Source organism: Sylvia atricapilla, chromosome 24 (assembly GCF_009819655.1).
Source record: "Sylvia atricapilla isolate bSylAtr1 chromosome 24, bSylAtr1.pri, whole genome shotgun sequence".
In the NCBI taxonomy this organism is placed as follows: Eukaryota; Metazoa; Chordata; class Aves; order Passeriformes; family Sylviidae; genus Sylvia; species Sylvia atricapilla.
In genome coordinates, this window is record NC_089163.1 from 2,317,946 (window position 1) to 2,329,397 (window position 11,452).

Below are 11,452 nucleotides of genomic sequence, written 5' to 3' on the forward strand. Positions count from 1 at the left end.
GCTGCTGCCTCTGGAGGGGTGGGAATTCCAGGAATTCTGCACCAGAGAAGCTCCAGAGCTGTAATTCCCAAGGGAACTGGAACACGCAGCAATCAGTAAAACCAGGACGTGCTGAGGGCATCAGGAGGTTGGAAAAAAAAGTCAGCCAAGTGATGTAAAATCAGAGTATTTTGACCCTTGGCTGCGGGACGAATAAAGGCAGCACTAAAGGGGTCTCCTCCCTGCTGCTCTGCACAGCCCCAGCTCAAATCAGGGGTTAAAATGGGAGAAAAAACGAGGAATTGGAGAGCTCCCAATTCCTACCCTCTCCTTGTTAGCAGCAGGCAAACCCAGCCCGCAGGTCTCACCCACCTTACAGAGGTCAGGAAATGGAATTTATTCAGAAATATTTCTGACCCTGAGAAAAAAAAAAAAAAAAAAAAAAATCCCCTGGTTCCTGCATTTTTTTGCACAGGGAGTAAAACCATGAAATATTTGAAATATTTAAAATATTTAGCAGGGCAGACATTCCATTAAAAAAGAAATTATTCCAAAAATATCAAAACACGATACTTCAAATAAAACTGAAACATTCCTCCTGATGAATGTTTCAAGTCAAATCGCTTCCACATCAGAATAATAAAAGTCAAAACTAAACAAGAACATCCAAACCAAGTGTTTTGACATTACTGAAAGGAAACAAGTTGACATGAATCTTTCACAGCTTCTCCATCAATATTATTCATACAGGGGGAAATTCTGACAAAACGGCGTTTGCTGAGGGAAGAACGTGGCAGCAGGGATTTTTGCAGGAGATCTTCTGTGCTGGAAATTGGACATTGGGGGAGGGATGAGAGCAGAGCCTCCCTCACACACCCTGCAGCCCCCCCAAATCCAGGGCTGCTCCTCCTCGGGGATTCCTGCTCTTTGCCTGCCTCAGTTTTGGGGGAAAATAATGATTTTTTTGCAGCTGCCAGCAAGTTAAATTCTGATTTCTGGGAGGGATAGCCACAGGGAGAAGGGTTTGTGAGACTGAGGAAACCCCAGAAATGTCCCCCCCAGTCAGCAAAGACCCAGGGAAATATTTTACCTCACACACAGGATTTTGTACCTAAATGAACTTAAATTCATTAGAGCTAATGGTGTCAGGCAGGAATTTGGAGGAATCACGAAATGTCGCCTTTTAATTTTTGCCTCTCAGAATGAATAAAAATGGGATTATCTCATTCCAACCCAAAGGATTCCCTGGTTCTGAGCCCATGGAAGGGGTGGAACAGGATGGGCTTTAGGGCTCCTTCCGACCCAAACCAGTCTGGGATTCCCTGAGCGAGGGGGGAAAACAGGATCTAAGGAGAAAACACAGCAAGGAGAGGATGAACTAAAAGAAAAAGCCCTTCCTGCCTCCCCCTGGCACCTGAAACCCCCAGAGCAGAGCCAGTGCAGCTCTGAGCCTGGCTCAGGTAGGATCAGCATCACACCAAGCCCTGTCCTGAGTGGGTTTAGGGGACATTGAGGGACATGGGAACATCCAGAGGAGGGAATGAGGCTGGAACACAAACCCTGTGAGGAATCTGAGGGAGCTGGGGATGTTTGTCCTGGAGAAAAGGAGACTCAGGGGTGACCTGAGCACTCTCCACAAGCCCCTGAAAGGTGGCTGTGCTCAGCTGGGGCTGGGCTCTTTCTCCAGCAGCACTGACACAAGGAGAGGACACAGCCTCAGGCTGGGCCAAGGGAAATACAGGTTGGGTATCAGGGAAAAGGATTTTACAGAAAGGGTGATAAAGGACTGGAATGGTCTGCCCGGGGAGGAGGTGGAGTCCCCATCCCTGGGGGTGTTTGAAGAAAGATTTAAAGATTTGATGTGGCACTCGGTGCCACGATCTATTTGAGGTGTTGGGGCTGGGTTGGACTTGATGATCTTGGAGGTCTCTTCCAACCTGCACATTCTGTGATTCTGAAATTCTGTCATTCTGTGATTCTGAAATTCTGAAATTCTGTGATTCTGTCATTTGTGATTCCAAAATTCTGAAATTCTGTCATTCTGTGATTCTGTAATTTGTGATTCTGAAATTCTGTGATTCTGTAATTTGTGATTTTGAAATTCTGAAATTTTATAATTCTGTAATTTGTGATTCTGTAATTCTGAAATTTTGTAATTCTGTAATTTGTGATTTTGAAATTCTGAAATTCTGTAATTCTGTCATTTGTGATTCTGTCATTTGTGATTCTGAAATTCTGTAATTCTGTGTTTCTGTAATTTGTGATTCTGAAATTCTGAAATTTTGTAATTCTGTCATTTGTGATTCTGTAATTCTGAAATTCTGTAATTCTGTGATTCTGTGATTTGTGATTCAGAAATTCTGTAATTCTGTCATTCCATGATTCTGTGTCTCACCAGCAGGAACAGGAGCCCGGCAGAGCCCAGCTCAGCTCAGCACCAGCTCAAAGCCCTCCCTTGGCTCAGCTCCTGGTCGGTGACAAACCCGACCCCATCTGAAGTTCACAGTTAATTTAATGGGAAAGCAGAGCAGGAGGGTAGCTGATTAACCACTAATTAGAATATTAAACAAGGGTTTAAATATGGAAATGAGCAGCTGAGGGCAGGAGTTCGTTGTTGGAGGTGCCGTAAAATTCCTGATCTTTATTCTTGGATTGTCGTTTGATGGGGAGGGGTTTTGTTTGTCTCCTAAAAAGAGGAGTTTGTTGTTTTAAAATGGTTTGTTGTTTTAAAGTGGTTTGTTCTGCTGGGATGTTGTAGGGATGGAAACCCTGACAGAACCAATGATACGGGGGGGGGGAAAAAGAGATGCAAAACCTAAAATAAATAAACCCAGATGCAAAACCTAAAATAAATAAACCCAAGGCTGGACTCCCACCTGGAAAACTGGCAAAGGAGCTGCGGGAAGCAGCAGCAAAGTTTTAAAAATAAACCCCCTCATTTCTTCTGCTGGTGAACCGGGAGTTTATTCCGAGCAAAAAAGCATAAAAACAAATCAATTGCATCAATTCCCGTGGGAAGATGAAAAAGTTTGATTAAAAAGCACAAAGGGCAGGGGAGGAAATCTCCAGCTCCAGCCCTGCAGAGCTCCTCAGCCTCTCCAGCAGCCCGGGGCTGGATTCCAGCTCTGCACAGCCAAAGCCTTGCTCAGCATTCTCCCGACAATAAACAGCTTTTAATCATCCCCTGCCGGCAGCGGGGCGCAGACCTGACTCAGCTCCTACCCAATTCCAGCAGAAATCCGAATTAAATTAAGCGTGCCAGTGTCCAGAAATCCGGCTTTTAATTGGAAATTCTCACTTTCGATTAAAACGATACAACGCTAGATTAATAATTGGCTTTGTTCTGGGTTTTTTTGTGTTGTTTTCTTCTTTTTTTTTCATGTTTTAATGTTTCTGCCCTTACCAAAGAAATTGATAAAATTAATTTACTTTTATGCTATTGCTTGGAATGAACTCTGGTTGCTGTCAGATGAGATTCCCAATTTTTTTTTCCCAATAAAACAACTGAAATGGCAACGGGACAGCCCCATCCAGGCTGGGATGGGAAATGGAGCACTCACCATTACTTCAGTCTGACCCTAATTAAACAACTAATTACACCCAGCAACCTCGTGGCACAAGATTTGGATGCTGAATATTGTATTTATTTACCCATTTTCCTGTTTTGTTTTTTTTTGGTTTTTTTTTTTTTTTTTTTTTTTTTTTTTTTTTTTTTTTTTTTTTTTTTAAATTAGTTTTGTGTCTTTTGGGGTTCTTTTTTTTTGGTTTTTTTTTTTTTTTTGTTTGCGCTGGTTTTTGTTGTGGTTTTTTTTGTGTGTGGTGGGATTTTTTTTTTTCCCTCTGAAAGCTGAAAATTTAATCCATTTTATTTAAGGGAAAAAAACCCAAAAAAACAAAAAAACAAAAAATCACCTCAACAAACCCAACCCTGCAGAGCTTTGATTTATTTGGAGAAAGTCCCTTTTCTCCAAACCCCTGCGCTCAGCTCACCCAGGAGACTTTGGAAAAAAGGGGAATTGGGAGAGAGGAGTCTTGATACTTTGGAAAAAAAGGAGAATTTGGGAGGAAGAAGCCCTGATCCTTTGGAAAAAAGGGAAATTTGAGAGGAAGGAGCTCTGATCCCCTGGAAAAATGGGAATTTGAGAGAGAGGAGCCCTGCCCCTTTGGAAAAAAGAGGAAATTTGGGAGGGAAGAGTCTTGATCCTTTGGAAAAAAAGGAGAATTGGGAGAGAGGAGTCTTGATCCTTTGGAAAAAAAGGAGAATTTGGGAGGAAGAAGCCCTGATCCTTTGGAAAAAAAGGGAAATTTGAGAGGAAGGAGCTCTGATCCTCTGGAAAAATGGGAATTTGAGAGGGAGGAGCCCTGATCCATTGGAAAAAAATGGGAATTTGGGAGGAAAGAAGCTGGATTACCTTCGTAGGTGGCTTTGAAGCCCAGCAGGTTGCTGACGCTGTCGGTCTGGAAGAGGAGCCACATCTGGTGCTGGGTGCTGACGATGAGGTCGGGGACAGTGGTGCCCGTCAGGCTGCAAAAATCAACAACAACAACAACTCAACAGCCTGGAAATGGCCTCAGTGCAGCCCCCCTCTGCAGCCCTGCCGCCCTGCCTGAGGGCTTCTGCTTTTCTGAAAGGCTTTTCCCAAAGAATTTTCTGCGAACGAAAAAAAAAAATGTATTTTTTGTCACTGTAACTTTGTTATTCGTTCCTTTTCCTAAGAGGGATTATTTGTTCTTGATGTCCCTCTGCTCTGCACAATGGGAGTGGTTTTGTCTTTGTTTTCATCAATCAAATTAATCTGTGTAAAATAGTAAAAAAACCCCAAAACCCACATCCCAAAAATAAAGGAGTCATTTTCAGCCTTCTATTCAGAGTTTGTGTCATTCTGGTGTAAAAACAGCATCAACGCTCAAATAAAGCCCTTTCTGCAGGAGCAGGGGAAATGCTAAATTAATTAAGAATTGCCCAAAATGTTGGGGGATTTTTCAAGCCTGATGAAAATGATCTTGTGTTCTGTGTTCTGCCCCTACAATGCATCTTCTCCCTCCACCCTGGCTGCAATAATCACAATTTTCTGTTGTTATTGTAACAGATCACCCAGCAGCTAAAGGAATCAGGGCCCTGCTCACTGAGGCAAAACAACAGCAAACAAATAAAATTCCCAGAAGCCAAACCTTGCCCTGACTGAGTGAATCCTCTGAACTGCCCTGGCAGCAGTTTCCAGCAGTACAAAAAAACCACCCCAAAAACTGACTTTGCACCCATTCCCTGCTCTGTTTGTTGAGCCCTGAGAGAAGTTTCTACAAGGATCTAAAAAAGGAAAAAAAATAAACCCCAAAAAACCCAAAACCCAAAAAACACATACACACAAAAAAACCCAAACCAAACAAACCAAAAAACACACACACGCAAGGAAAAACAAAACAAAACAAAACAAACCAAAAAACAACAACAACAAAAAACCCAACCAAAACAAAACAAAAACAAAACAAACCAAAAAAAAAAAAAACCCAACAACAACAACAACAACAAAACAAAAAACAAAACAAAACAAAACAAAACAAAAAAAACACAAAAAACAAAAAAACAAAAAAACAAACCACCAAATTAAAAACACCCAGCAGACAAAACACCAGCCCAAAAATCTGCTGAACACCCCGTGAGAAGCACCACAATTCCCAGCAGGATCAGTGCTCTGCCTTCCCCTCTCCCAGGAGAGCTGAGAAGGATTGAGGGAAATGTCACTGATCCCTGTCCCTATTAACGAGCCTCATCCAGCCTCTGGCATTAATCACCTGGCTGTGATCCAACACAACTTTTCCAGCTTTTATCCCCACCCACACCAGCAGCTTTTACAGATGTCCACGGTGAGCTCAGCCCCTCCTTTCCCTGACACAGCAGTGGGCTGGTGTCACAGTCTGTCCCAGGATGTGATGTGCCTCAGGACTGTCACAAATGATCGAGGACGGAGACCCCAGGCTCTGACAGGAGCCCCTGGCCTGGCTGAGGTGGAATGTTTGACAAATCTCAAAGGACTGGTGGCATCTCCATGAGAACGGGGTGCAGGAACAATGGAACTGGTCCCAGTGGACTGAGCCAAGGCCCAAACTGGTCTGTCCATCCCTGAGAACCTAACCTCAGCACGGGGGGCTCCTGCTCTGGGTCTGTGCCCCTCACTTTGGTTCCTGCCTTGAAAACCTATAAAACCCTGGAGACCCCTGGAGACCCCAGGGAATGGCTCTGAACTGGAAAAGGGGAGATTTGGGCATATTGGGAAGGGATTCCTGGCTGTGAGCGTGGGCAGGGGCTGGGCTGGAATTCCCAGAGGAGCTGTGGCTGCCCCTGGATCCCTGGAAGTGCCCAAGGCTGGGCTGGACAGGAGAACAGTGGGATGGAGAACTGCTGAGGAATGACATTTGTGATCCCCCCACTGGAGAAGATCGTGTCCATGGGCATCGAGGCCTCGAGGGCTCATCCCTCCACGTTGGCAGCTATAATCCCCTTCCTCTCTTTCTCTTTTCTACTATTCCTTATTTCTCTCCCCACTATCGCGTTTTGGTGGCACTAAATAAAGGTGCATCTTTGATTGATAAACTGAGTTGTCCCCACTGTGTTTTTGTGCCCTGAGATCCTTAAAACACACCACCAGGTCTCCCACATTTATCTGCAGACCCTGGCAGTGGGCAGGGTGTTATTCCAGCAGCAGGGTTGCTGTGCTGCCTGGGTTAAATGTTGTGATCACCCTGTTTCTGCTGAAACATTGCCTGTGAGGAATTCAGAAAGGAGCTGCAAGGAGAGAGGGGTGAGAAGGTTATTTGTTTTGTTTTGTTTTTTAAATCTTTCCTGCAGTGTTTAAATAAATCCAAATTCATCCCCAATGTTCAGCTCCAGGCTGGGCCTGGCCCCAGGTACAACAGCAGCAGGTGAAAGGCTCCAGGATGGAATTCAGCAGGGGAGGGACAGGGAATGGCTGCAGCAAGGCCAGAGGAGGGATGTGAAGTGGAGAAAGGAGCAGGATCCAGGCTGGAGAGTTGGGAATGTTCAGCCTGGAGAAGGGAAGGCTGAGTGGAACCCTCCCAGCACCTGCCAGGACAAGGGGGAATGGCTTCAGCCTGGAAAAGGGCAGATTTGAGTGGGATATTGGGAAGAAACTCCTGGCTGTGAGGCACAGGGTGCCCGGAGAAGCTGTGGCTGCCCCTGGATCCCTGGGAATGTCCAAAGCCAGACTGGACAGGGCTTGGAGCAGCCGGGGACAGTGGGAGGTGTCCCTGCCATGGCAGGGGTGGCACTGGGTGGGATTTAAGGTCCCTCCAACCCAAAGCAGTCTGGGATCCTGTGACAGCTCCAGGGGCTGTGTCACTCACCCAGGGCAGGTGACATTACCTCCTCTCCAGGGAATTGGGACCACCCTGGACATCACAGCCCACGCCAGAGATCCCACAGCCCCCAGGGACAGGGACAGCCACTGCTCAGCCTCTCCTGGGACCCTGAGTGAGCTTTTCCCTGCAATCCCAACCCCAGCCGAGCCCTCCCAGCCCTGCCCCTGCTCTGTGATCGCTCTGACCTCATTGATCTGATTTTTACTGATCTCAGGGTGCTGCTAAATGAAGAAGTGACCCCGTTTCAGTGCCTGTTTTGCATCCCAGAGATGTTCAGGAGTGTTACTGTTGATTTTCAGTTTGTTTACTGAAGCAGCAGCCAGGCAGGAATGAGGAACACTCCAAGAGGGAAAATCTCCAGCAAAAAAAAGGTGCTTCAAAGCTTTCTGCATCCTCTCCACGCCACTTTCAACGAGCTGGAGGATTGATTTGGGGGCTTGTTACCTCAGGAAATCAAACTCCTTCTGCAAGGCAGGAAGCTCAGCCTAACAACCTGCTCTGTTCCCATTTTCCAGGGATGGGAATGAGCCTGGGAACAAATGGATGGAATCTGCTGCTTGGGATGGAATCTGCTGCTGGGCAACTCCACTCTCAAGTGCCTCCCTTGATTGGAAAGGCAGCAGGGCTTGAGCTCCTCAACAGCCAAGGAGAAGTGAAGAGCAGGAAGAAAAATTGGAATTACTGCCTTTGACAGAAATTTATGCATTTTGATTCTTCCAAAGAAAGCTCATTTCGTATCCAGGTGTTATTCCTGATCTGTGAATCCAGCTGAGAGTGGGCAGAGAACTCTGGGAAAAGTGATCCGTGGACTTTGGAGCACATTAATTAGCACCGTGGTCTTCACATCTCTCTCTCATTTCATTACTTTTCAATTAACCCTCCCAGATTATTAACAACAAAATCGCTGGAAAGATTAGCACCAGGAATTTACTGGGAACTTCCTGGGAAAAGATTCCAGGCTTTGCACCTTGCTCAGCCACAGATATTCCAAATTTGCATCAGCAAAGTGCTGAGAAGAGAACAGAGAGTGGGGAAAAAAACCCACGGAATGATTAAAATCCAATTAAAAGGAAAATCTTCATAGGTTTTAGGTAAACCACAAGGGATGGAATGGGAAATGATGCCAAGAATTTCTTCCAAACTGGCAGAGCTTTGCAGGTTTGGACCAAGTAGCTGTGAAATGTTCTGGGACACCTGAATTCCATCATCAACCTTCACACATTCCAGGGTGGGGTTCCTGAGCAAGGATCACCCCTGAAACAAAATCTCAGGGAAAAAAAAAAAAAGATGTTTTTTGGGAAAGACAAGGAAATGTTGAAAAGTGGAAATGGAGTGGGGGAAAAAAAAGAGGAAGAAGGAAAAAAAAATACAAATTTCTCTATCAGCTGCTAGAGCAAAACAGCTTTGCTGGAGTGGCTCTGGAGAGGCCTGGAGGGACAGCAGGACCATCTGCACATCCCTGTGCTGAAGAAACCTCCACAGAACATCAGATTTGCAAGTAAAGGATGCAAAAATCCCAAATCGCTGCCTGGAAGACGCCTCGTTTCCCCAGATGAACCCTGGGTGTGAAATGCTGGGGATGCCACCAAAAGATCTTGGATTTCCAGCCACGAATGGGGGCAGCAGGTGATGCCTCCAGTTTGAGTTTTCCTGTATTTCATGTTGTGTGGTGCCCAGGGGCTCTGAGCTCACAGCAGTGTCACTCAGCTCTGCACACAGCAGGGACACAAAACAAATCCTTGTCCTGCTGCACACCAAGGACACCTGGGACAAGTTCTCAGGGCCAAAGGCACAAACAAGGGTGGGCTGGAGGGAGGGACAAGAAGGATGGGACTGCATCAGCTGGAGCTGGGATGGGACAATTCAACCCCAATGGGAAAATGGACCAACACTTATAAAAGTGTGAGACCTGGTGACAATTTGTCCATTTTGTGACCATTTTGGGTCCATTTTGTGCCCATTTTGTGCCCACCTTGGGTGTAACCCTGCCCAGGCTCTTGTCCTGCCCAAAGTGTACCTTAAAGGCCTTTTAATAAATCTCTACTTTATCCTCTAGCTCTATTCCAGCTCAGCATTCCCCAGGCATCACAAGATCAAAAGAAACCCAAACAGCTCCTGGAGCTTTTCCTGGTGTATCCCAGCTTTTCTCATCCCCCTGGAGAGCCTCAGCCTCCCCTCGAGGACAAGGGAAGCACAGAAGGGACAATTTTCTGTCCCTAGAAGTGACAACCAGCCCCAAAACCCACCAAGTGCATCCCCACCTGACCAGGTGAGTTCCCGCGGGAGGAATTCCCGGGAATTGTTGGTTACTCACACATAAAGCACGGATTTCTGGTCCCCGACCTGGCCTCCATCCCCCACCGTCAGCGTGTCGTAGCCTCTCTCCAGCTCGAATTCCTCGAAGGTGAGTTTGATCACCTGCCAAAGACACGGCCGCAATTAGCGCAGGTAATTATCAATTAACATCAGCCCCCGCCCTGCTCAGGGATGCCGGAGCAGCTTCCAAGAGCATCCACAAATCTCCAGGACATCCCCAAAAGGGGTTGTTTTTTGTTGTTGTTGTTTTGGGGTTTTGTTGTTGTTTGGGTTTTTGTGGTTTTTTTTTTTTTTTTGTTGGCTTTTTTTGTTGTTGTTTTTTTGGGGGGATTTTACTGTAGTTTGGTTTTTTGTGGTTTTGTTTTTTTTTTTTTTTTTTTTTTTTTTTTTTTGTTTGGTTTTTTTGTGGGGGTTTTTTTTGATTTTTTTGGGTTTTGTTTTGGTTTTTTGTTTGGTTTTTTGTGGGTTTTGGTTGGGGTTTTTTTGTTTTTTTGTTTTTTTTTTTTGTTTTTTTTTTTTTTTTTTTTTTGGTTTGGTTTTTTTTTGGTGAGGGTTTTTTTGTTGTTGGTTTTCTTTTTTTTTTTTACAGGATTTTTAGAGGTGATTTGAATCCCCTCTGCTTTATCTCCTGCTTGCCCCTATGACCTCAGTGATATCAATATTTGTGTGCCAGGACCTCAGTGTGACTCTTCCCACCCTTTCCCCTCCCCGAAGCTGGAATTCTGGAGGTGGGTTTGGATGTGCAGAGTCTTTTTTTTTTTGTTTGTTTTTTACTTTGTGGCTCAGGAAATTCTCCTGCCTCGTGGTCAGAGCAGGAGAGAATTTCTGGATTGATGGGAATAAACATAAACCTCAGCACCCCCAGATCCCTGTCCCCTGGGTTTTCTCTCCTGTTCCACCCAAAATTTGGATTTTTGCTGCCTCTCTGCATCATTTAGGAGCAGAATTCCCACAGTTGTGCTCCAAGGCTCTCAGCTGCTTTGGGAATCTGCTTTTCAAATCCAATTTAGAGGGCAGAGTCCTTAACCCAGCCTGGGACAGGCTGAACAAACAGGAAAAAAAATAGATTAATTAAATGAAAGAAAAGCTTCACATCCCCCCATCAGCAGAAATCAATGGAGGTTTTTTGGTTTCTTGGACTCTTTACATGACCAACAAAAATAAAAAGGCACAAAATTAGCGAGATGCACGAGACCTTTGCAAATACATTCGATTTCCAGACTTTTTTATCAGATTAAACCACCAAAATGTGGGTTAATGCTTCTTTCAGCTGCTTCACATGACACAAAAATCATCAAAATTCAACAAGGAGAAGGAGCCAGGTGAGTTCCAGAGCTCTGGGGTCACTTCCCAACCTCAGTTTGGGGCAAGGAACCGAAGCCCAGGAAACCCCAAAATTTTCCTCTTGTCCTTGTTTTTATAAGCAGCACCTCCTGCCAAACTTGAGCAGCTGTGGATTCCCAGGGGGATAAAAAAAACCCAGAATTCAAACCAAAAGTAAAAAAAATAAATGGTGTTTTACAGCTCAGGCCGAGCTGTCCTGTGTTTTCTTTTCTCCAGATGATCACGGTATTTTTCAACGCGCAGAAAATTAAATTTAGAGATTTTTAGCCGTTGTGAAAAGGGGAAGTTTTCCCTCAAAGCCCCAGGATGGTGAACCAGGGGCCTGGGTGATGCTTCAGACAACTTTAATTTGTGTCTAGTAGCCAAATATTAACCTGTGCAGGCTACAGAGGCATGAAATGCTGGAATAATGCCATTAATCCGAGCTGCAGATCTG